The sequence below is a fragment of the Dendrobates tinctorius genome, unplaced genomic scaffold (assembly GCF_039654945.1).
Source record: "Dendrobates tinctorius isolate UK_male_01 unplaced genomic scaffold, ASM3965494v1 ptg000107l, whole genome shotgun sequence".
In the NCBI taxonomy this organism is placed as follows: Eukaryota; Metazoa; Chordata; class Amphibia; order Anura; family Dendrobatidae; genus Dendrobates; species Dendrobates tinctorius.
The window spans coordinates 24,817,160-24,844,870 of NW_027361775.1; the positions used below are offsets into that span (position 1 = coordinate 24,817,160).

General features: G+C 51.7%; 2 long non-coding RNA genes across 4 annotated transcripts; one reads left to right on the top strand and one right to left on the bottom strand.

Moving 5' to 3' along the window:
- Positions 1-318: 318 nt before the first annotated feature.
- On the bottom strand, positions 319-25,301 carry LOC141100660 (uncharacterized). 3 transcript variants are annotated; one of them, XR_012234734.1, is made up of 3 exons: positions 25,095-25,301; positions 2,527-2,651; positions 319-1,633 (listed from the first exon to the last, which is right to left on the bottom strand). It is a non-coding gene; the product is annotated as an uncharacterized lncRNA (long non-coding RNA). The 3 variants fall into 3 exon arrangements; XR_012234733.1 differs by lacking the exon at positions 25,095-25,301 and adding an exon at positions 18,894-19,006; XR_012234735.1 differs by lacking the exon at positions 25,095-25,301 and adding an exon at positions 18,763-18,873.
- Positions 19,041-23,044, top strand: LOC141100775 (uncharacterized). The gene is made up of 3 exons (XR_012234770.1): positions 19,041-19,071; positions 22,171-22,202; positions 22,831-23,044. It is a non-coding gene; the product is annotated as an uncharacterized lncRNA (long non-coding RNA).
- Positions 25,302-27,711: the final 2,410 nt, after the last annotated feature.

Genomic DNA, 27,711 nt, shown 5'->3' on the forward strand with positions numbered 1-27,711 from the left:
AGGAAGATAATGCGGTTTTTAGCGCATCTAATGAAAGTGTATGGGTAATTTACGCAGCGTCTCCACTACATAAATTGACATGCTGCGGTCTGGAAAGACGTGCCGCATGTTCGTCTCTGCGGGTGAGCCGCGGGCATTGGTGCACACATAGTAGACATGGGATTTCTTGAAATCTTATCCACTATGCTGTAACAGCTGGGCGCTGCAGGTTGGACATTGTGGATGTACGCAACGTCCAACCCGCAGGGTTTACTGACCGTGGGAACATACCACAACATATCTGCAAACAGGAAATCACTTTTTTCCCTTCCCAGAAGCCAAGTTTCAATTAGCTTTATTTCAAGTGACAAAAAATGCATACAGAAAAAGCACATCAAAAACGCATGTAAAAAAGCATCAAAAACGCAGGTGACCTGCCAGTAACCTCAGATGCAGATTTCACCTGCATCAAATCCTGAGCAAATACTGAGCCATTCCTGACAGTGGGAACATACCCTTAGAAGTGTGCAGCTCAAGACGCATTAGCCTATGACTGTTCACTGCATCCGCTCTCTGCTATTTGTCCTCCTGTTGACTGAGATCCGCCCTTTGAAGACATCTATTGAGCAATTGGTGGGGGTCTCTGAACCTGAATTCGCACCAATCTGGTCAGAATTAATGAGCCAAAAAACATGCAAAAAAAAACCTCCAAAAAGTTTAGCTACTCTATAAAGTGGAAAAAAATAGAAGAGAAAAACTCTGGCACTGTTACCATGCCCAAATCCAGGAAAGACATGATCAAACCAAAGTTTTTCATACCCGATTGTCAGCTATTGCGGGGCTCAGCTTGGATAACTAAAGTAGATTGTACTCACGCAAAACAGATGTTGGTCAGTCATCTGAGGTCTCATTTTACAGAAATGCCTGTGGTGACTGCCACTATCTACTATTTACTGATTACTCTGTAAGGCCAGGGTCACGCAAGAAACTCGCACGAGTCTCGTGTCTCAATACCCGGCACTGCCGCTGGCACTCGGACCGGGGCGCTTAGCTGCATAGAAATACATGCATAGAAATACATGCAAAAGCACACTCCGGTCCCAGGTGCCGTCGGCAGTGTAGGGTAATTGAGATGCAAGACTTGTGCAAGTTTCTCGCAAGTCTGACCCCGGGCTAAAGTGCATTTACATTGTAACCGATAATCAGAAAACAAATATCGTCATTTCTTAACAGACTGTCAATCACCCAATGTACCAGCAAAATGTTTGTTTGTTGGGTGAAATAACTTTTAAGCTTGCTTAACTATCATTGTTTCTTGACAGCAAATCGCTCTGTGTAGATATGTGAGGCTGAGAGCAATGTTATTCTATGCACACCGAACGATGACATTAAGGACTGTTCCATGCAGGCTATTAAATAACAGTCGATCGGCTTCATTTATCCGATGGGCAGTTATTGAGGTGTAGTGATTGACCAGTGTAAATGCACCCTTAGTGCCAGGAACTTTATAGGTGACATCTTCTGTGATTGAAATAGCTCTCATCCTTTCCTATTTCATCTGGTCCTGATGCCCGCATAAGTTTTCACATCCACAGCTCCTCTTCGCAGACGTCTCTCTTCTCCGGTGTTCTATAGCACATTCCGATACAGTGCCCTTAAAAATAACAGTGTCATTATAATGCCACCTGAATAACAAATTGCCACAAACGCCGTTCTCTAAAGAAAACCTATGCTGTGCCCCTGAAGAAATAAGTGGGCTTCACTGTGCTCCCTGCCCAAAAAGTGTCACTCCCAAGATACATGGCTTCCTCCCCAATAAAATATTGCTTCCACACATTCCACCTTTTATATACTTTAACTACCACAGCCAGGGGTGAACCTAGCCTCTCTGCAAACTGCAAAACGGCGCTCCCCCATAGTAAATTTTTTAAATCGTTAACAGAACACAACTCCTTGTCCCGAAACGCTTAGCCAATCACAAGCGCCGCGCACACGGCTGTCCAGGGCTAATAGCAGGGGCCTTCTCATTGGGTTTAGCGAGGGATATGGGAGTGGGAAGGGGGACAAGCACCACCAACCAACTGCTACTTGGGAGAAACATGACTGGATGCCTGTATGTACCGAGGGGCGACATTGGACGTGATGTGTAAGTTATGGCCTGTCAGTCCTGCAGCAGAGGCGTATGTGAATGGTTCAATGCCTCCTGCAGCTGGGGTGTAGACAGAACTTATGGGGCCCCATAGCAGTAGTTCTAATTGGGCCCCCCCACCAGACTTCACCGGCCCACGAACCGTACTGCGCCCCACCAAATTTCTACATTCCAAAAAATGGTAACACCACTACCTAAAAAGGAAGTCTGTCACCCGCATGATGCCTATTAAGCTAGCTACAGTATATAGTGGTAACAGGGACTTATCTCCAGTAAAATACATACTAGAACAGTACAATTTCCTGAGGAAATTAATTTAAAGTAAAAAAATAACAAACAGGAACAAATACAATATTTAAAATGAAGAACAAGTAAACAAGTTAAATCAACAATCTTACCGGTATTTCAATGGGAACTATGGGCCTGCTTTTGGGTAATGAGATGGTCAATGTCCGGCTCCATATTTGTCTCTGCTAGTCGTAACAAGTGAAGCAATTGTTCTCTTTCTTGATATCATTGTTTTCTAGGGATTTCAAATTGCTATTAGTAAAATACCAATATATACACAGCGCTACAAAAACAATATACCAGCAATAAAATTGTCCACACAGAGTCATACAGACTGCACTGCCGATCAATGCAGACTGATCAGTGCCCATCAATGCAGATTAGCCAGTCCATATCATTTCAGTCTCATTAGTACCCATATTAGTGGAACTCCGCTTTTACCTCAGGCTCAGACTGGTGTGGTGCGAGTGTCCCCAATAGGAAGGTAAATGTCCCCAACAGGCAGCATAAGTCCCCAATAGGCAAGTAAATGTTCCCAATAGGCAGCATTTGTCCCCAATAGGCAGCATAGGTCCCCAATAGGCAGCATAGGTCCCCAATAGGCAGTATAGGTCCCCAAAAGGCAGCATAGTCCCCAATAGGCAGCATAGTCCCCAATAGGCAGTATAGGTCCCCAATAGGCAGTATAGGTCCCCAAAAGGCAGCACAGTCCCCAATAGGCAGTATAGGTCCCCAATAGGCAGCATAGTCCCCAATAGGCAGGTAAATGTACCCAATAGGAAGGTAAATGTCCAAATAGGAAGGTAAATGTCCCCAATAGGAAGGTAAATGTCCAAATAGGAAGGTAAATGTCCAAATAGGAAGGTAAATGTCCCCAATAGGCAGCATACGTCCCCAATAGAAATACATGCCTCTGCACGCTCCGATCCAAGTGCCGGGCATTGACGTGCGAGACTCGTCCGAATATCTCGCAAGTATTACCCTGGCCTAATAGTTTAGTCAAACAAAAAAAAGAGACTTTGGTCGCCCACACAGAACTGACATATAGAACCTAAACCCAGACACCTCATTATATCTAAATATAGTGAAATAACCGTGGTCACCAGTGCCCGGACTATTAGGTCCATTGCTAGAATGACCAGAACAATAAATATGTGACTGCAGAGCTCTGGAATCATGCACGAGCCTCCAGGAGATGTTACACAGAGCGAACATTATAGCTGAGGTGTGATAATGTGAGGCTCAGAGGGGCGAGAACTGCAGAACATACAGGTGTTGGGTGCTGGGTACCAGAGTGCACAGCGCTCATCTGCAGATATGGCCGCTCTGCACTGACAGCATCACATCCACCAGCACCAAACCGCCTGCACCCCAGCACATTACTGACAGCATCACATCCACCAGCACCGCATCGCCTGCACCCCAGCACATTACTGACAGCATCACATACACCAGCACCGCACTGCCTGCACCCCAGCACATTACTGACAGCATCACATCCACCAGCACCGCCTGCACCCAACACATTACTGATAGCATCACATACACCAGCACTGCCTGCACCCCAGCACATTACTGACAGCATCACATCCACCAGCACCGCCTGCACCCCAACACATTACTGATAGCATCACATACACCAGCACCGCCTGCACCCCAGCACATTACTGATAGCATCACATCCACCAGCACTGCACCGCCTGCACCCCAGCACATTACTGATAGCATCACATCCATCAGCACCGCACCGCCTGCACCCCAGCACATTACTGATAGCATCACATTCACCAGCACCGCACCGCCTGCACCCCAGCACATTACTGATAGCATCACATCCACCAGCACCGCACCGCCTGCACCCCCGCACATTACTGATAGCATCACATCCACCAGCACCACACCGCCTGCACCCCAGCACATTACTGATAGCATCACATTCACCAGCATCGCACCACCTGAACCCCAGCACTTTACTGACAGCATCACATCCACCAGCACCGCCTGCACCCCAGCACATTACAGATAGCATCACATCCACCAGCACCGCATGGACCCCAGCACATTACTGACAGCATCACATCCACCAGCACCGCACCGCCTGCACCCCAGCACATTACTGATAGCAACAAATCCACCAGCACCGCACCGCCTGCACCCCAGCGCATTACTGATAGCATCACATCCACCAGCACCGCACCGCCTGCACCCCAGCGCATTACTGATAGCATCACATCCACCAGCACCGCATGGACCCCAGCACATTACTGATAGCATCACATCCACCAGCACCGCACCGCCTGCACCCCAGCACATTACTGATAGCATCACATCCACCAGCACTGCATGGACCCCAGCACATTACTGACAGCATCACATCCACCAGCACCGCCTGCACCCCAGCACATTACTCATAGCATCACATACACCAGCACCGCACCGCCTGCACCCCAGCACATTACTGATAGCATCACATCCACCAGCACCGCACCGCCTGCACCCCAGCACATTACTGATAGCATCACATCCACCAGCACCAAACCGCCTGCACCCCAGCACATTACTGACAGCATCACATCCACCAGCACCGCCTGCACATTACTGATAGCATCACATACACCAGCACCGCCTGCACATTACTGATAGCATCACATCCACCAGCATCGCACCACCTGAACCCCAGCACATTACTGACAGCATCACATCCACCAGCACCGCACCGCCTGCACCCCAGCACATTACTGATAGCATCACATCCACCAGCACCGCACCGCCTGCACCCCAGCCAATTACTGATAGCAACAAATCCACCAGCACCGCACCGCCTGCACCAGCACCGCATGGACCCCAGCACATTACTGATAGCATCACATCCACCAGCACAGCACTGCCTGCACCCCAGCACATTACTGATAGCATCACATACACCAGCACCGCACCACCTGCACCCCAGCGCATTACTGATAGCATCACATACACCAGCACCGCACCACCTGCACCCCAGCACATTACTGATAGCATCACATCCACCAGCACTGCACCGCCTGCACCCCAGCACATTACTGATAGCATCACATCCATCAGCACCACACCGCCTGCACCCCAGCACATTACTGATAGCATCACATTCACCAGCACCGCACCGCCTGCACCCCAGCACATTACTGATAGCATCACAACCACCAGCACCGCACCGCCTGCACCCCCGCACATTACTGATAGCATCACATCCACCAGCACCACACCGCCTGCACCCCAGCACATTACTGATAGCATCACATTCACCAGCATCGCACCACCTGAACCCCAGCACATTACTGACAGCATCACATCCACCAGCACCGCCTGCACCCCAGCACATTACAGATAGCATCACATCCACCAGCACCGCACCGCCTGCACCCCAGCACATTACTGATAGCAACAAATCCACCAGCACCGCACCGCCTGCACCCCAGCGCATTACTGATAGCATCACATCCACCAGCACCGCACCGCCTGCACCCCAGCGCATTACTGATAGCATCACATCCACCAGCACCGCATGGACCCCAGCACATTACTGATAGCATCACATCCACCAGCACCGCATGGACCCCAGCACATTACTGACAGCATCACATCCACCAGCACCGCACCGCCTGCACCCCAGCACATTACTGATAGCAACAAATCCACCAGCACCGCACCGCCTGCACCCCAGCGCATTACTGATAGCATCACATCCACCAGCACCGCACCGCCTGCACCCCAGCGCATTACTGATAGCATCACATCCACCAGCACCGCATGGACCCCAGCACATTACTGATAGCATCACATCCACCAGCACTGCATGGACCCCAGCACATTACTGACAGCATCACATCCACCAGCACCGCCTGCACCCCAGCACATTACTCATAGCATCACATCCACCAGCACCGCACCGCCTGCACCCCAGCACATTACTGATAGCATCACATCCACCAGCACCAAACCGCCTGCACCCCAGCACATTACTGACAGCATCACATCCACCAGCACCGCCTGCACATTACTGATAGCATCACATACACCAGCACCGCCTGCACATTACTGATAGCATCACATCCACCAGCATCGCACCACCTGAACCCCAGCACATTACTGACAGCATCACATCCACCAGCACCGCACCACCTGCACCCCAGCACATTACTGACAGCATCACATCCACCAGCACCGCACCGCCTGCACCCCAGCACATTACTGATAGCATCACATCCACCAGCACCGCACCGCCTGCACCCCAGCCAATTACTGATAGCAACAAATCCACCAGCACCGCACCGCCTGCACCAGCACCGCATGGACCCCAGCACATTACTGATAGCATCACATCCACCAGCACAGCACTGCCTGCACCCCAGCACATTACTGATAGCATCACATACACCAGCACCGCACCACCTGCACCCCAGCGCATTACTGATAGCATCACATACACCAGCACCGCACCACCTGCACCCCAGCACATTACAGATAGCATCACATCCACCAGCACCGCACCGCCTGCACCCCAGCACATTACTGATAGCATCACATCCACCAGCACCGCACCGCCTGCACCCCAGCACATTACTGATAGCATCACATCCACCAGCACCGCTCCACCTGCACCCCAGAACATTATTGATAGCATAACATCCACCAGCACCGCACTGCCTGCACCCCAGCACATTACGGATAGCATCACATACATCAACACCGCACCACCTGCACCCCCGCACTTTATGGATAGCATAACATATACCAGCACCGCACCGCCTACACATTACTGATAGCATCACATCCACCAGCACCGCACTGCCTGCACCCCAGCACATTACTGATAGCATCACATCTACCAGCACCGCACCGCCTGCACCCCAGCACATTACTGATAGCATCACATCCACCAGCACCGCACCGCCTGCACCCCAGCACATTACTGATAGCAACAAATCCACCAGCACCGCACCGCCTGCACCCCAGCACATTACTGGTAGCATCACATCCACCAGCACCGCACCGGCTGCACCCCAGCACATTACTGATATCATCACATACACCAGCACCGCACCGCCTGCACCCCAGCACATTACTGATAGCATCACATCCATCAGCACCGCACCCCCTGCACCCCAGCACATTACTGATAGCATCACATCCACCAGCACCAAACCGCCTGCACCACAGCACATTACTGACAGCATCACATCCACCAGCAACCCAGCACATTACTGATAGCATCACATACACCAGCACCGCCTGCACATTACTGATAGCATCACATCCACCAGCATCGCACCACCTGAACCCAAGCACATTACTGACAGCATCACATCCACCAGTACCGCCTGCACCCCAGCACATTACTGATAGCATCACATACTCCAGCACCGCACCACCTGCACCCCAGCGCATTACTGATAGCATCACATACACCAGCACCGCACCACCTGCACCCCAGCGCATTACTGATAGCATCACATACACCAGCACCGCACCGCCTGCACCCCAGCACATTTCTGATAGCATCACATCCACCAGCACCGCACCGCCTGCACCCCAGCACATTACTGATAGCATCACATCCACCAGCACCGCACCGCCTGCACCCCAGCACATTACTGATAGCATCACATCCACCAGCACCGCACCGCCTGCACCCCAGCACATTACTGATAGAAACAAATCCACCAGCACCGCACCGCCTGCACCCCAGCGCATTACTGATAGCATCACATCCACCAGCACCGCATGGACCCCAGCACATTACTGATAGCATCACATCCACCAGCACAGCACTGCCTGCACCCCAGCACATTACTGATAGCATCACATCCACCAGCACCGCACCACCTGCACCCCAGCGCATTACTGATAGCATCACATACACCAGCACCACACGCACCCCAGCGCATTACTGATAGCATCACATACACCAGCACCGCACCACCTGCACCCCAGCGCATTACTGATAGCATCACATACACCAGCACCGCACCGCCTGCACCCCAGCACATTTCTGATAGCATCACATCCACCAGCACCGCACCGCCTGCACCCCAGCACATTACTGATAGCATCACATCCACCAGCACCGCAACGCCTGCCCATTACTGATAGCATCACATCCACCAGCACCGCACCGCCTGCACCCCAGCACATTACTGATAGCATCACATTCACCAGCACCGCACCGCTTGAACACCAGCACATTACTGATAGCATCACATCAACCAGCACAGCACCGCCTGCACCCCAGCACATTAATGATAGCATCACATTAACCAGCACCGCCTGCACCCCAGCGCATTAATGATAGCATCACATCCACCAGCACTGCACCGCCTGCACATTACTGATAGCATCACATCCACCAGCACCGCCTGCACCCCAGCGCATTACTGATAGCATCACATCCACCAGCACTGCACCGCCTGCACATTACTGATAGCATCACATCCACCAGCACCGCACCGCCTGCACCCCAGCACATTACTGATAGCATCACATCCACCAGCACCGCACCGCCTGTACCCCAGCACATTACTGATAGCATCACATCCACCAGAACCGCACCGCCTGCACCCCAGCACATTACTGACAGCATCACATCCATCAGCACCGCACCGCCTGCACCCCAGCACATTACTGATAGCATCACATCCACCAGCACTGCACCGCCTGCACCCCAGCACATTACTGATAGCATCACATCCACCAGCACTGCACCGCCTGCACCCCAGCACATTACTGACAGCATCACATCCACCAGCACTGCACCCCTTGCACATTACTGATAGCATCACGTCAACCAGCACCGCACCGCCTGCACCCCAGCACATTACTGACAGCATCACATCCACCAGCACCGCACCCCTTGCACATTACTGATAGCATCACGTCCACCAGCACCGCAACGCCTGCCCATTACTGATAGCATCACATCCACCAGCACCGCACCGCCTGCACCCCAGCACATTACTGATAGCATCACATCAACCAGCACAGCACCGCCTGCACCCCAGCACATTACTGATAGCATCACATCCACCAGCACCGCACCGCCTGCACTCCAGCACATTACTGATAGCATCACGTCCACCAGCACTGCACCGCCTGCACCCCAGCACATTACTGATAGCATCACATCCACCAGCACCGCTCCGCTTGCACCCCAGCAAATTACTGATAGCATCACGTCAACCAGCACAGCAACGCCTGCACCCCAGCACATTACTGATAGCATCACATCCACCAGCACCGCCTGCACCCCAGCGCATTACTGATAGCATCACATCCACCAGCACTGCACCGCCTGCACCCCAGCACATTACTGACAGCATCACATCCACCAGCACCGCACCGCCTGCACCCCAGCACATTACTGATAGCATCACATCCACAAGCATCGCACCGCCTGCATCCCAGCACATTACTGATAGCATCACATCCACCAGCACCACACCGCCTGCACCCCAGCGCATTACTGATAGCATCACATCCACCAGAACCGCACCGCCTGCACCCCAGCACATTACCTGCACCCCAGCACATTACTGATAGCATCACATCAACCAGCACCGCACCACCTGCACCCCAGCGCATTACTGATAGCATCACATCCACCAGCACTGCACCGCCTGCACCCCAGCACATTACTGATAGCATCACATCCACCAGCACCGCTCCGCTTGCACCCCAGCACATTACTGATAGCATCACGTCAAACAGCACCGCACCGCCTGCACCCCAGCACATTACTGATAGCATCACATCCACCAGCACCGCACCGCCTGCACCCCAGCGCATTACTGATAGCATCACATCCACCAGCACTGCACCACCTGCACCCCAGCACATTACTGACAGCATCACATCCACCAGCACCGCACCCCTTGCACATTACTGATAGCATCACGTCAACCAGCACCGCACCCCCTGCACCCCACCACATTGATAGCATCACATCCACCAGCACCGCACCGCCTGCACCCCAGCACATTACTGATAGCATCACATCCACCAGCCCCGCACCGCCTGCACCCCAGCACATTACTGACAGCATCACATCCACCAGCACCGCACCGCCTGCACCCCAGCACATTACTGATAGCATCACATCCACCAGCCCCGCACCGCCTGCACCCCAGCACATTACTGACAGCATCACATCCACCAGCACCGCACCGCCTGCACCCCAGCACATTACTGATAGCATCACATCCACCAGCACCGCACCTCCTGCACCCCAGCACATTACTGATAGCATCACATCCACCAGCACAGCACTGCCTGCACCCCAGCACATTACTGATAGCATCACATCCACCAGCACCGCACCGCCTGCACCCCAGCACATTACTGATAGCATCACATCCACCAGCCCCGCACCGCCTGCACCCCAGCACATTACTGACAGCATCACATCCACCAGCACCGCACCGCCTGCACCCCAGCACATTACTGATAGCATCACATCCACCAGTACCGCACCGCCTGCACCCCAGCACATTACTGACAGCATCACATCCACCAGTACCGCACCGCCTGCACCCCAGCACATTACTGATAGCATCACATCCACCAGCACCGCACCTCCTGCACCCCAGCACATTACTGATAGCATCACATCCACCAGCACAGCACTGCCTGCACCCCAGCACATTACTGATAGCATCACATCCACCAGCACCGCACCGCCTGCACCCCAGCACATTACTGATAGCATCACATCCACCAGCACCGCAACGCCTGCACCCCAGCACATTACTGACAGCATCACATCCACCAGCACCGCACCGCCTGCACCCCAGCACATTACTGATAGCATCACATCAACCAGCACAGCACCGCCTGCACCCCAGCACATTACTGATAGCATCACATCCACCAGCACCGCCTGCACCCCAGCGCATTACTGATAGCATCACATCCACCAGCACCGCTTGAACCCCAGCACATTACTGATAGCAACACATCAACCAGCACAGCAACGCCTGCACCCCATCACATTACTGATAGCATCACATCCACCAGAACCGCACCGCCTGCACCCCAGCACATTACTGACAGCATCACATCAACCAGCACCGCACCGCCTGCACCCCAGCACATTACTGATAGCATCACATCCACCAGCACCGCAACGCCTGCCCATTGCTGATAGCATAACATCCACCAGCACCGCACCGCCTGCACCCCAGCACATTACTGATAGCATCACATCAACCAGCACCGCACCGCCTGCACCCCAGCACATTACTGAACTGATAGCATCACATCCACCAGCACTGCACCGCCTCCACCCCAGCACATTACTGATAGCATCACATCCACCAGCACCGCACCGCCTGCACCCCAGCACATTACTGATAGCATCACATCCACTAGCACCACACCGCCTGCACCCCAGCACATTACTGATAGCATCACATCCACCAGCACTGCACCGCCTGCACCCCAGCACCTTACTGACAGCATCACATCCACCAGCACTGCACCGCCTGCACCCCAGCGCATTACTGATAGCATCACATCCACCAGCACCGCACCGCCTGCACCCCAGCACATTACTGATAGCATCACATCCACCAGCACCGCACCGCCTGCACCCCAGCACATTACTGATAGCATCACATCCACCAGCACTGCACCGCCTGCACTCCAGCACATTACTGATAGCATCACGTCCACCAGCACTGCACCGCCTGCACCCCAGCACATTACTGATAGCATCACATCCACCAGCACCGCTCCGCTTGCACCCCAGCAAATTACTGATAGCATCACGTCAACCAGCACAGCAACGCCTGCACCCCAGCACATTACTGATAGCATCACATCCACCAGCACCGCCTGCACCCCAGCGCATTACTGATAGCATCACATCCACCAGCACTGCACCGCCTGCACCCCAGCACATTACTGACAGCATCACATCCACCAGCACCGCACCGCCTGCACCCCAGCACATTACTGATAGCATCACATCCACAAGCATCGCACCGCCTGCATCCCAGCACATTACTGATAGCATCACATCCACCAGCACCACACCGCCTGCACCCCAGCGCATTACTGATAGCATCACATCCACCAGAACCGCACCGCCTGCACCCCAGCACATTACCTGCACCCCAGCACATTACTGATAGCATCACATCAACCAGCACCGCACCACCTGCACCCCAGCGCATTACTGATAGCATCACATCCACCAGCACTGCACCGCCTGCACCCCAGCACATTACTGATAGCATCACATCCACCAGCACCGCTCCGCTTGCACCCCAGCACATTACTGATAGCATCACGTCAAACAGCACCGCACCGCCTGCACCCCAGCACATTACTGATAGCATCACATCCACCAGCACCGCACCGCCTGCACCCCAGCGCATTACTGATAGCATCACATCCACCAGCACTGCACCACCTGCACCCCAGCACATTACTGACAGCATCACATCCACCAGCACCGCACCCCTTGCACATTACTGATAGCATCACGTCAACCAGCACCGCACCCCCTGCACCCCACCACATTGATAGCATCACATCCACCAGCACCGCACCGCCTGCACCCCAGCACATTACTGATAGCATCACATCCACCAGCCCCGCACCGCCTGCACCCCAGCACATTACTGACAGCATCACATCCACCAGCACCGCACCGCCTGCACCCCAGCACATTACTGATAGCATCACATCCACCAGCCCCGCACCGCCTGCACCCCAGCACATTACTGACAGCATCACATCCACCAGCACCGCACCGCCTGCACCCCAGCACATTACTGATAGCATCACATCCACCAGCACCGCACCTCCTGCACCCCAGCACATTACTGATAGCATCACATCCACCAGCACAGCACTGCCTGCACCCCAGCACATTACTGATAGCATCACATCCACCAGCACCGCACCGCCTGCACCCCAGCACATTACTGATAGCATCACATCCACCAGCCCCGCACCGCCTGCACCCCAGCACATTACTGACAGCATCACATCCACCAGCACCGCACCGCCTGCACCCCAGCACATTACTGATAGCATCACATCCACCAGCCCCGCACCGCCTGCACCCCAGCACATTACTGACAGCATCACATCCACCAGTACCGCACCGCCTGCACCCCAGCACATTACTGATAGCATCACATCCACCAGCACCGCACCTCCTGCACCCCAGCACATTACTGATAGCATCACATCCACCAGCACAGCACTGCCTGCACCCCAGCACATTACTGATAGCATCACATCCACCAGCACCGCACCGCCTGCACCCCAGCACATTACTGATAGCATCACATCCACCAGCACCGCAACGCCTGCACCCCAGCACATTACTGACAGCATCACATCCACCAGCACCGCACCGCCTGCACCCCAGCACATTACTGATAGCATCACATCAACCAGCACAGCACCGCCTGCACCCCAGCACATTACTGATAGCATCACATCCACCAGCACCGCCTGCACCCCAGCGCATTACTGATAGCATCACATCCACCAGCACCGCTTGAACCCCAGCACATTACTGATAGCAACACATCAACCAGCACAGCAACGCCTGCACCCCATCACATTACTGATAGCATCACATCCACCAGAACCGCACCGCCTGCACCCCAGCACATTACTGACAGCATCACATCAACCAGCACCGCACCGCCTGCACCCCAGCACATTACTGATAGCATCACATCCACCAGCACCGCAACGCCTGCCCATTACTGATAGCATAACATCCACCAGCACCGCACCGCCTGCACCCCAGCACATTACTGATAGCATCACATCAACCAGCACCGCACCGCCTGCACCCCAGCACATTACTGAACTGATAGCATCACATCCACCAGCACTGCACCGCCTCCACCCCAGCACATTACTGATAGCATCACATCCACCAGCACCGCACCGCCTGCACCCCAGCACATTACTGATAGCATCACATCCACTAGCACCACACCGCCTGCACCCCAGCACATTACTGATAGCATCACATCCACCAGCACTGCACCGCCTGCACCCCAGCACCTTACTGACAGCATCACATCCACCAGCACTGCACCGCCTGCACCCCAGCGCATTACTGATAGCATCACATCCACCAGCACCGCACCGCCTGCACCCCAGCACATTACTGATAGCATCACATCCACCAGCACCGCACCGCCTGCACCCCAGCACATTACTGATAGCATCACATCCACCAGCACCGCCTGCACCCCAGTACATTACTGACAGCATCACATCCACCAGCACCGCACCGCCTGCACCCCAGCACATTACTGATAGCATCACATCCACCAGCACCGCACCGCCTGCACCCCAGCGCATTACTGATAGCATCACATCCACCAGCACCGCACCGCCTGCACCCCAGCGCATTACTGATAGCATCACATCCACCAGCACCGCACCGCCTGCACCCCAGCACATTACTGATAGCATCACATCCACCAGCACTGCACCGCCTGCACCCCAGCACATTACTGACAGCATCACATCCACCAGCACTGCACCGCCTGCACCCCAGCGCATTACTGATAGCATCACATCCACCAGCAGCGCACCGCCTGCACCCCAGCACATTACTGATAGCATCACATCCACCAGCACCGCACCGCCTGTCCATTACTGATAGCATAACATCCACCAGCACCGCACCGCCTGCCCATTACTGATAGCATAACATCCACCAGCACCGCACCGCCTGCCCATTACTGATAGCATAACATCCACCAGCACCGCACCGCCTGCACCCCAGCACATTACTGATAGCATCACATCAACCAGCACCGCCTGCACCCCAGCACATTACTAATAGTATCACATCCACCAGCACTGCACCGCCTGCACCCCAGCACATTACTGATAGCATCACATCCACCAGCACCGCACCGCCTGCACCCCAGCACATTACTGATAGCATCACATCCACCAGCACTGCACCACCTGCACCCCAGCACATTACTGACAGCATCACATCCACCAGCACTGCACCGCCTGCACCCCAGCGCATTACTGATAGCATCACATCCACCAGCACCGCACCGCCTGCACCCCAGCACATTACTGATAGCATCACATCAACCAGCACCGCCTGCACCCCAGCACATTACTAATAGTATCACATCCACCAGCACCGCACTGCCTGCACCCCAGCACATTACTGATAGCATCACATCCACCAGCACCGCACCGCCTGCACCCCAGCACATTACTGATAGCATCACATCAACCAGCACCGCCTGCACCCCAGCACATTACTAATAGTATCACATCCACCAGCACCGCACCGCCTGCACCCCAGCACATTACTGATAGCATCACATCCACCAGCACCGCACCGCCTGCACCCCACCACATTACTGATAGCATCACATCCACCAGCACTGCACCGCCTGCACCCCAGCACATTACTGACAGCATCACATCCACCAGCACTGCACCGCCTGCACCCCAGCGCATTACTGATAGCATCACATCCACCAGCACCGCACCGCCTGCACCCCAGCACATTACTGATAGCATCACATCCACCAGCACCGCAACGCCTGCACCCCAGCACATTACTGACAGCATCACATCCACCAGCACCGCACCGCCTGCACCCCAGCACATTACTGATAGCATCACATCAACCAGCACAGCACCGCCTGCACCCCAGCACATTACTGATAGCATCACATCCACCAGCACCGCCTGCACCCCAGCGCATTACTGATAGCATCACATCCACCAGCACCGCTTGAACCCCAGCACATTACTGACAGCATCACATCAACCAGCACCGCACCGCCTGCACCCCAGCACATTACTGATAGCATCACATCCACCAGCACCGCAACGCCTGCCCATTACTGATAGCATAACATCCACCAGCACCGCACCGCCTGCACCCCAGCACATTACTGATAGCATCACATCAACCAGCACCGCACCGCCTGCACCCCAGCACATTACTGAACTGATAGCATCACATCCACCAGCACTGCACCGCCTCCATCCCAGCACATTACTGATAGCATCACATCCACCAGCACCGCACCGCCTGCACCCCAGCACATTACTGATAGCATCACATCCACTAGCACCACACCGCCTGCACCCCAGCACATTACTGATAGCATCACATCCACCAGCACTGCACCGCCTGCACCCCAGCACCTTACTGACAGCATCACATCCACCAGCACTGCACCGCCTGCACCCCAGCGCATTACTGATAGCATCACATCCACCAGCACCGCACCGCCTGCACCCCAGCACATTACTGATAGCATCACATCCACCAGCACCGCACCGCCTGCACCCCAGCACATTACTGATAGCATCACATCCACCAGCACCGCCTGCACCCCAGTACATTACTGATAGCATCACATCCACTAGCACCACACCGCCTGCACCCCAGCACATTACTGATAGCATCACATCCACCAGCACCGCACCGCCTGCACCCCAGCGCATTACTGATAGCATCACATCCACCAGCACCGCCTGCACCCCAGCACATTACTGACAGCATCACATCCACCAGCACCGCACCGCCTGCACCCCAGCACATTACTGATAGCATCACATCCACCAGCACCGCACCGCCTGCACCCCAGCGCATTACTGATAGCATCACATCCACCAGCACCGCACCGCCTGCACCCCAGCACATTACTGATAGCATCACATCCACCAGCACTGCACCGCCTGCACCCCAGCACATTACTGACAGCATCACATCCACCAGCACTGCACCGCCTGCACCCCAGCGCATTACTGATAGCATCACATCCACCAGCAGCGCACCGCCTGCACCCCAGCACATTACTGATAGCATCACATCCACCAGCACCGCACCGCCTGCCCATTACTGATAGCATAACATCCACCAGCACCGCACCGCCTGCCCATTACTGATAGCATAACATCCACCAGCACCGCACCGCCCATTACTGATAGCATAACATCCACCAGCACCGCACCGCCTGCACCCCAGCACATTACTGATAGCATCACATCAACCAGCACCGCCTGCACCCCAGCACATTACTAATAGTATCACATCCACCAGCACTGCACCGCCTGCACCCCAGCACATTACTGATAGCATCACATCCACCAGCACCGCACCGCCTGCACCCCAGCACATTACTGATAGCATCACATCCACCAGCACTGCACCGCCTGCACCCCAGCACATTACTGACAGCATCACATCCACCAGCACTGCACCGCCTGCACCCCAGCGCATTACTGATAGCATCACATCCACCAGCACCGCACCGCCTGCACCCCAGCACATTACTGATAGCATCACATCAACCAGCACCGCCTGCACCCCAGCACATTACTAATAGTATCACATCCACCAGCACCGCACTGCCTGCACCCCAGCACATTACTGATAGCATCACATCCACCAGCACCGCACTGCCTGCACCCCAGCACATTACTGACAGCATCACATCCACCAGCACCACACTGCCTGCACCCCAGCACATTACTGATAGCATCACATCAACCAGCACCGCCTGCACCCCAGCACATTACTAATAGTATCACATCCACCAGCACCGCACCGCCTGCACCCCAGCACATTACTGATAGCATCACATCCACCAGCACCGCACCGCCTGCACCCCACCACATTACTGATAGCATCACATCCACCAGCACTGCACTGCCTGCACCCCAGCACATTACTGACAGCATCACATCCACCAGCACTGCACCGCCTGCACCCCAGCGCATTACTGATAGCATCACATCCACCAGCACCGCACGGCCTGCACCCCAGCACATTACTGATAGCATCACATCAACCAGCACCGCCTGCACCCCAGCACATTACTAATAGTATCACATCCACCAGCACCGCACCGCCTGCACCCCAGCACATTACTGATAGCATCACATCCACCAGCACCGCACCGCCTGCACCCCAGCACATTACTGATAGCATCACATCCACCAGCACTGCACCGCCTGCACCCCAGCACATTACTGACAGCATCACATCCACCAGCACTGCACCGCCTGCACCCCAGCGCATTACTGATAGCATCACATCCACCAGCACCGCACCGCCTGCACCCCAGCGCATTACTGATAGCATCACATCCACCAGCACCGCACCGCCTGCACCCCAGCACATTACTAATAGTATCACATCCACCAGCACCGCACCGCCTGCACCCCAGCACATTACTGATAGCATCACATCCACCAGCACCGCAACGCCTGCACCCCAGCACATTACTGACAGCATCACATCCACCAGCACCGCACCGCCTGCACCCCAGCACATTACTGACAGCATAGCTCCCAAGCGTCCCGATTCCAGCCGGACAGTTCCGTTTTTGACACCCGCGTCCCGCATGGGACGGTATTTTTCCTGCATTGCACTGAGCCGCCACGCCCCCCCATCCACCGATGCCATGCTCACCATCCCAGATAGACGCACCACAGCCTGTAATGATGTGACAGGGCTGTGTGTGTTCTGTGCGCACAGGACCTGTGAGAGGGGAGGAGTCAGGGGTCACATGATCAGGGGCTGTGTCTGCCTCCATGTCTGTCTGCACTCTGCAGGAGTCTGGTCTCTGCTGGCTGTCATGCTGGATGAGGTAAAGTTTCTGTGTGGGATCAGGAGAGGTTTAGGGTGTGTGCACACACTGCGGATTGTCCTGCGGAATTTTCCTTGTGGATTTGTGTAAATCGACCTGCGGTTTATCTGCAGATTTTCAGCGGTTTAGCCTGCGGGTTTCCCCTACGGTTTGATATCTGCCATGGAGCAGATGCCAAACCGCAGCGGAGTCCGCACAAAGAATTGACAAGCTGTGGTTTTGAAACTGCAGCAAATCCGTGCGGAGAATTCCGCACCTTGTGCGCTGCGGATTTCTATTTCCATTGATTATAATGGTGCTGCAGCAGAGTCCGCAGCATGTGCACACACCCTTACAGTGTGGATGTAGCAGAGCCGTGTATGTACGGAGCAGAGCTGTGTGTGTGTGGGTACGAGGTGTATGGACCAGAACCACATGTGTATGAGGTGTACGGAGCGGAGTCACGCGTGTATGGGGTGTACGGAGCGGAGTCACGCGTGTACAAGGTGTACAGAGCCACGTATGTACAAGGTGTGGGGAGCGGAGCCGCATGTGTACGAGGTGTACAGAGCGGAACAGCGCATGTACGGGGTGTACGGAGTGGAGCCGCATATGTATGAGGTGTACGAGTAAATGCTATATAGTATAATGATGAGGTGCAGTTTCTGTGTGGGGTCAGGAGGGGATTACAGGGTGGATGTAGCAGAGCCGTGTGTGTACGAGGTGGACGGAGCGGAGCCACGCATGTACGAGGTGGACGGAGCGGAGCCACGTGTGTACGAGGTGTACGGAGCGGAGCCGCGTGTGTACGGAGCGGAGCCGCATATGTATGAGGTGTACGAGTAAACGCTATATAGTATAATGATGAGGTGCAGTTTCTGTGTGGGGTCAGGAGGGGATTACAGGGTGGCTGTAGCAGAGCCGTGTGTGTACGAGGTGTATGGAGCGGTGTGTGTACGGAGCAGAGCCGCGTGTACGAGGTGTATGGAGCGGAGCCATGCATGTACGAGGTGGACGGAGCGTAGCTGTGTGTGTACGAGGTGTACGGAGCAGAGCCGCGTGTGTACAAGGTGTATGGAGCAGAGCTGTGTGTGTACGAGGTGTACGGAGCAGAGCCGCGTGTGTATGAGGCGTACGAGTAAACGCTTATATAGTATAATGCACTCCCCATAGGTAAACGTTATATAGTATAATGCACTCCCCATAGGTAAATATATAGTATAATGCACTCCCCATAGGTAAATATATAGTATAATGCACTCCCCATAGGTAAACGTTATATAGTATAATGCACTCCCCATAGGTAAACGTTATATAGTATAATGCACTCCCCATAGGTAAATATATAGTGTAATGCACTCCCCATAGGTAAACGCTATATAGTATAATGCACTCCCCATAAGTAAAAGCTATATAGTATAATGCACTCCCCATAGGTAAACGTTATATAGTATAATGCACTCCCCATAGGTAAATATTATATAGTGTAATGCACTCCCCATAGGTAAAAGCTATATAGTATAATGCACTCCCCATAGGTAAACGTTATATAGTATAATGCACTCCCCATAGGTAAACGTTATATAGTATAATGCACTCCCCATAGGCCTTTATGTAGTAAAATGTACTTCCTATAAGCAGGATCTATGTAGTATAATGCACTCCCCATAAAAAATATCTCAGGACAGCGGGCACGGTGACATCATTACTTGGTAGTGTCAGTGTCTGCGTCAGTGCCATCAGAAGCAGTGGGGGAATGATGGGAGAGGGAGCGTGATATTCCCTCTTATCATTGCTTTCATCTGTATCGGCATTCAGTTGGTTCCGTTGAACTTGCACTATCATGTGGGCCGGCTCATAGCGGCTGGATGGCTATGCAGGGAGATGAAGTCTCCCTGCTTTGCCTCCGAGTTTAACTGTGCTGCGCACGCCCATAGAGTTAACAGTAGCGTAGCTCCGGGTGGGCTCCTTAGAGAATGGGGCCCGGGGCGACCGCCCCCTCTAGCTAAGCTACGGCCAGGAGGATTTATGTCTCCTGTCTGGGTAGGAAGCTGATGAGCGCTGCATGGGCACTTACAAGTACATCTCGATCTCCCAACCTCAACGTCCCCTCCAAATAAACGCCAGTCCTGGCACTTCATACACCATAGGTATGAAGGGAGAAATCCCCCCCCTTCCACAACCTGCTTTCTAGGCACTCGCCCTCTGGTGCCTAGTGGCAAGTACGCCCCTTACTGGCACTCTTCTATGCATGACCTGTACATCCTTCCTGACTCTGCTCCCCACCCATCAGCCCAAGCGTTCTGCAATCGGCCCTGGTTCCTGCTAGCCCACTTACATGTGTAGCTTTGTCACCCAGGAGAGGCATGTTTGCCCATTCACACTGTAGACTTAGAGCACAAGAGAGGCATGTGTTAGATGGCAGGGCCCATCAGAGAAGAGTCACCTTGTTGTGGTTGATGTGCTCACATGAATTGGCCAATTTATGCGCTAACAAACTTCACTTTTGTAAGTAATTAAAAAAAATTACTTTTAATTACAGTTTACTCAGCAATTCTGATAGATTTTGTGTTTCCCTATATATTGGTCTCTCCTTTTTGCAAGTTATATACTGTACATTGTATATATGTGAATTTGTATATAAAGCTGTTTCTAGGTCAGATTCATCCGTTGCTGTGAAGGTGACATCATAGACTAGAATGTCCTGAGCCTGTGCAGTGTGACCTCAGCGTTGGAGTGTGAGTCGGCTGCGTCTAACTCTCCTGTCTCGGGTTATTACTAGTTTCTATCGTTTTTCAGTCTTTTCCTCTATCCAATGACCATGTCTTGCTTTTCTCTTTACTATCTCCCTCCATTCTTCACTCCTGGCTCTGGGATCAGCACTCCGCCATTTACTTGTAATCATTCACCTTTTTCCTATTTATTTTTAACCATTTCCAGTGCGATTGACGAGAGATGTTTGTATTTACATTGGAGGAGATCATTTCACGTTGGCTCATGGATGTAAGTGATGAATTACCACCTAGAATGGAGAAGTCAGGCTGATAGTCGTATGTCCGCACAATAGACGTGTAACCCTCATCACACCAAACATTCTGATCAGTATTTCTACATTTACAGGTTTCGTCTTCCAATGCTGACGATGGATTCCAGTAAGTAAATCTTCATTATAAGTGTGTGATCTCTAGAATCCTATAGATTTTATCATTGCTTTTAGGGGGTTTTGTTGGAGTCCCTTTACAGTTTTCTTTTCTTTCTGCAGGACGATCCAATAAGGGGTAGATCTTGAAATCTTACTGCATGGAAAATAAATGATCACATGGCACTGGTGGTGCACCCAGCTAATAAAGGGGCTCCCGATAAGGGGAGATGTATCAGCTCAATAGTCCCTACTAAACATAGGAGAATGGGTTGTGTGCAGAGGACTGTTACACATTCTGCGATGCAGTGAGATATATGTATACAGCTCACATGTGGACAGGAGGTTCTAGCAGAGCTTTCCTATTGTCAGCTGCCTTCATTATATCAAGTTCTCCCAGGCACTGGGGTAGTTCTACAGCTATGGAGCAGAAATCATGGGGGGGCACCAGGAAATTGCATTTTTGGAGAAAATGATAGTAATTATTTCTGGAGCAGAGGACTCCGCTGTTCTCTAAGACTTCACCCATTACGTATGTTTTATTTGTGTCAGAAGAGAAAAAGGAAGTTACGCATTATTGGGCAAATATGGAATAAGGAGAATGAGTTATAAATCTTACACTTGTGTTTTTATTCTTACAGGATTGATGATGGTCCAGATATGATGTAAGCAGATCATTGTGTTGTGATAAGTCCAGACATTGTGTGGCCCTGGGGCCTTTTGCAGGGGCCATGCAGCAGATACCAGAGTTGTTGTTTTTTTAAAGTGAACCTGTCAGCAGGATTTTGCTCACTAAACTACAAACACTGTCAGTGTTATACTAATTAATATTATACCTTGGTGGATGAAATCCGTCTTGTGGTTGTTGCTTAATCTTTATTTCCAGTTTTGAATGAATGTGATTCTTGTGCGCGGGGCGGCCCGTGGGCGGCATGTGGGGTCTTTATGTGGTGCTCTGCTTGCATATTCATCAGTGTGGGCTTATGACAGGTCACTGATCTCTCACTGACCTGCCCCCTATTTTACATAATGCACATACTATTGTGGGGTTAGAAAAGAAAATGTACATTCAGCAAAACGGCGCCTGCACAGCAGCATATATCACATATTAGCAATATAGTAATATATTTGTATACTGATATGTGTATATACAGTCATATGTAAAAGTTTGGGCACCCCTATTAATGTTAACCTTTTTTCTTTATAACAATTTTGGTTTTTGCAACAGCTATTTCAGTTTCATATATCTAATAACTGATGGACTCAGTTATATTTCTGGATTCAAATGAGGTTTATTGTAATAACAGAAAATGTGCAATCTGCATTTAAACAAAATTTGACCGGTGCAAAAGTATGGGCACCCTTATCATTTTCTTGATTTGAACACTCCTAACTACTTTTTACTGACTTCCTGAAGCACTAAATTGGTTTTGTAACCTCATTAAGCTTTGCCAGGTGTATCAAATCATGAGAAAAGGTATTTAAAGTGGCCACTTGCAAGTAGTTCTCCTTTTAGATTTTCCTATGACGAGTGGCATCATGGGCTCCTCAAAACAACTCTCAAATGATCTGAAAACAAAGATTATTCAACGTAGCTTTTCAGGGGAAGGGTACAAAAAGTTGTCTCAGAGATTTAACCTGTCAGTTTCCACTGTGAGGAACATAATAAGGAAATGGAAGAACACAGGTACAGTTCTTGTTAAGCCCAGAAGTGGCAGGCCAAGAAAAATATCAGAAAGGCAGAGAAGAAGAATGGTGAGAACAGTCAAGGACAATCCACAGACCACCTCCAAAGACCTGCAGCATCATCTTGCTGCAGATGGTGTCACTGTGCATCGGTCAACAATACAGCGCACTGTGCACAAGGAGAAGCTGTATGGGAGAGTGATGCGAAAGAAGCCATTTCTGCAAGCACGCCACAAACAGAGTCGCCTGAGGTATGCAAAAGCACATTTGGACAAGCCAGTTACATTTTGGAAGAAGGTCCTGTGAACTGATGAAACAAAGATTGAGTTGTTTGGTCATACAAAAAGGCGTTATGCATGCGCTGTATTGTTGACCGATTCACAGTGACACCATCTGCAGCAAGATGATGCTGCAGGTCTTTGGAGGTGGTCTGTGGATTGTCCTTGACTGTTCTCACCATTCTTCTTCTCTGCCTTTCTGATATTTTTCTTGGCCTGCCACTTCTGGGCCTAACAAGAACGGTACCTGTGTTCTTCCATTTCCTTACTATGTTCCTCACAGTGGAAACTGACAGGTTAAATCTCTGAGACAACTTTTTGTATCCTTCCCCTGAAAAGCTATGTTGAATAATCTTTGTTTTCAGATCATTTGAGAGTTGATTTGAGGAGCCCATGATGCCACTCTTCATAGGAGAATCAAATAGGAGAACTACTTGCAAGTGGCCACTTTAAATACCTTTTCTCATGATTTGATATACCTGGCTATGAAGTTCAAAGCTCAATGAGGTTACAAAACCAATTTAGTGCTTCAGGAAGTCAGTAAAAAGTAGTTAGGAGTGTTCAAATCAAGAAAATGATAAGGGTGCCCATACTTTTGCACCGGTCAAATTTTGTTTAAATGCAGATTGCACATTTTCTGTTAGTACAATAAACCTCATTTGAATCCAGAAATATAACTGAGTCCATCAGTTATTAGATATATGAAACTGAAATAGCTGTTGCAAAAACCAAAATTGTTATAAAGAAAAAAGGTTAACATTAATAGGGGTGCCCAAACTTTTACATATGACTGTAGATATCATATGTGTTTAGTAATATGTGTGTAAACTGATATTATGTATATATAGTAATATATGTGTATACATATTCACACTATTAGGACACGTGGTCAGGTCGTCTGCCAAAGCTCCAATGGATGGTTTAGACCAAAGCATACTCACGTGTGTGAATGGCCCAGTCAGTGTGCAGACCTAAATCCCACTGAGGATATGCGGCAAGACTTGAAAGCTGCTGTTCACAGATGCCTCCATCCAATCTCACTGCGATAGAGATAGTTTAGAGAAAAGAATGGGCAACAGACCCTAAAATACTTGCAGAAGTTATAGCAGGTGATCCTACAGCCTGGGGCCCGGTGCCCTGTGCGACCGACCACACCGGTCGCTCTTAGCTAAGACTGGCCATGGTCCAACGTGCCTGTGGAGAGAGAAGAAGGAGAAAACGTAATCATTAATAAGTTTATAACAACATGATAATTGTTACCTAATAACATCCTTATTGCTGCAAAAGGGAAGCGCTTGTGCCTGTCAGACTCCCGCCATATATAAAGCACAATCTATCGCTGCTCACAGCCTTATCTAGTGATGCAATAAGTATAAAATCCGAATAAGAGGAGCGCTCCGTGGCACTCGCCAACGTGGAACTTTATTGAGCTGAAATCACATGCAAGCCGCATTTTCAGGTGCAGGGCCCATGCAGCGAGCATTGCTAGCCATAAAAGCCTCTGGTGTCGTCTTGTAAATATTTGTATTATTTCTTAAAGGGGTTGGTCCACAAACAAATATTATCACAGAGCCCACTATTCCGATCCCTTTTCAGTTGGAGCAATCCTGTGCATGAGTGACCATCGCTTCATTCATTCTTAATGGTCAGTGGGAGCACCAAACTTCATATAAATATCACTTTTATTGTGCAGATAAGTGACAAAATAAAAGATATTCATCGGGCGAGACTGTTTAATGAGGCGAAGTAACTTTTTCTTTTCAATCTCGTAATATAACAATACAAATTGGCCCTTATAAAAGACAGAGCCATGACAGTCGGTGGGAAGGATAACAGGCAACCAAAGAAACTAGAGGGAGCGTGCACAATGTATGGATTGATATATATGCAGAGTGTGTAATGTACAGTACATATAAATGCTGATTATGGAGGGGGTTTGGGTGTATTTTAAATAACTGTCTAGTTCAAAGCCATCATGTTGAAATTTAAGAACTTAGGATATGGGTCAAATTCTAAAAATGATTCCCTGGATTCGGAGAGCTTTTTCCACTTTTGATACGAAAATGGGACGTTGCCAGGGTTTTGATTATGGAGCAGCTGTGCTTTATTGCATCACCAGATTTATTTCACTACTAGCTGAAGAGCCCGGCGCTGCCCGGGCATAGTAACTAACTACGGTTAGTTATAACAAATTAAGATTATATATATAAAGCTGAGTGCAGAGCCCCGCCCACTCCACATAGCCACATTCACTCTAATATCCCACATCATCCCGTCAGCCAGAGCCACCGGACTACTACCCCTAATATCCCACATCCAGTCAGCCAGTGCTACCGGACTACTACCCCTAATATCCCACATCCAGTCAGCCAATGCTACCGGACTACTACCCCTAATATCCCACATCCAGTCAGCCAGTGCTACCGGACTACTACCCCTAATATCCCACATCGTCCCGTCAGCCAGTGCTACCGGACTACTACCCCTAATATCCCACATCCAGTCAGCCAGTGCTACCGGACTACTACCCCTAATATCCCACATCCAGTCAGCCAGTGCTACCAGACTACTACCCCTAATATCCCACATCGTCCCGTCAGCCAGAGCCACCGGACTACTACCCCTAATATCCCACATCCAGTCAGCCAGTGCTACCGGACTACTACCCCTAATATCCCACATCCAGTCAGCCAGTGCTACCGGACTACTACCCCTAATATCCCACATCCAGTCAGCCAGGGCTACCGGACTACTACCCCTAATATCCCACATCGTCCCGTCAGCCAGAGCCACCGGACTACTAATATCCCACATCATCCCGTCAAAGCCACCGGACTACTACCCCTAATATCCCACATCATCCCGTCAGCCAGAGCCCACCGGACAACTACCGCTATATCCCACATCATCCTGTTAGAGCCACCGGACTACTACCCCTAATATCCCACATCATCCCATCAGCCAGAGGTACCGGACTACTACCACTAATATTCCACATCATCCCATCAGAGCCATCGGACTACTACTGTTACGGGCTTGCGGAACACACCAAATAATAAAGATGGAATAAGGTGCGTTCGCAGCCCGGGGTCCACCGTGCAGAGGTGGTAAACTGCTGCTTGGTAATGGCGGAGGTTATACGGCATACAATAAATAAACACACGCGGGTTAGCGTCACTCGGTGTGTACAGACGCGAGTTCTATTACTTCACAGAGCCGCAGTGCCGCACAAAGTAAATGCCGAAGCCTGTTAAGCTCACAGGACTTAGCCAGATGAGAGCTAGAGTACGGACACAAGGGCTCTGTTCCAAGGACACGGGATTAGAGTCCTTCTAGTCCACTAGCGCTTGGCGCCGTGGTGCCAGCATGGGATAATAACCCCAGATAGGCGTGCAGGTGTGCACAGAGCTGCTCAGGCAGACGCCTCTAATCGTCCAGGGTTGGGCCAGATAAGCGCACAGGTTGTGCAAGGCGCTGCACAGGCGGTAGCTGCCACCTGCCGCTGTACGATAGTGCCCTGCAGAGGGCGACACCATCGGACGCTAGTGTGTGCAGAGT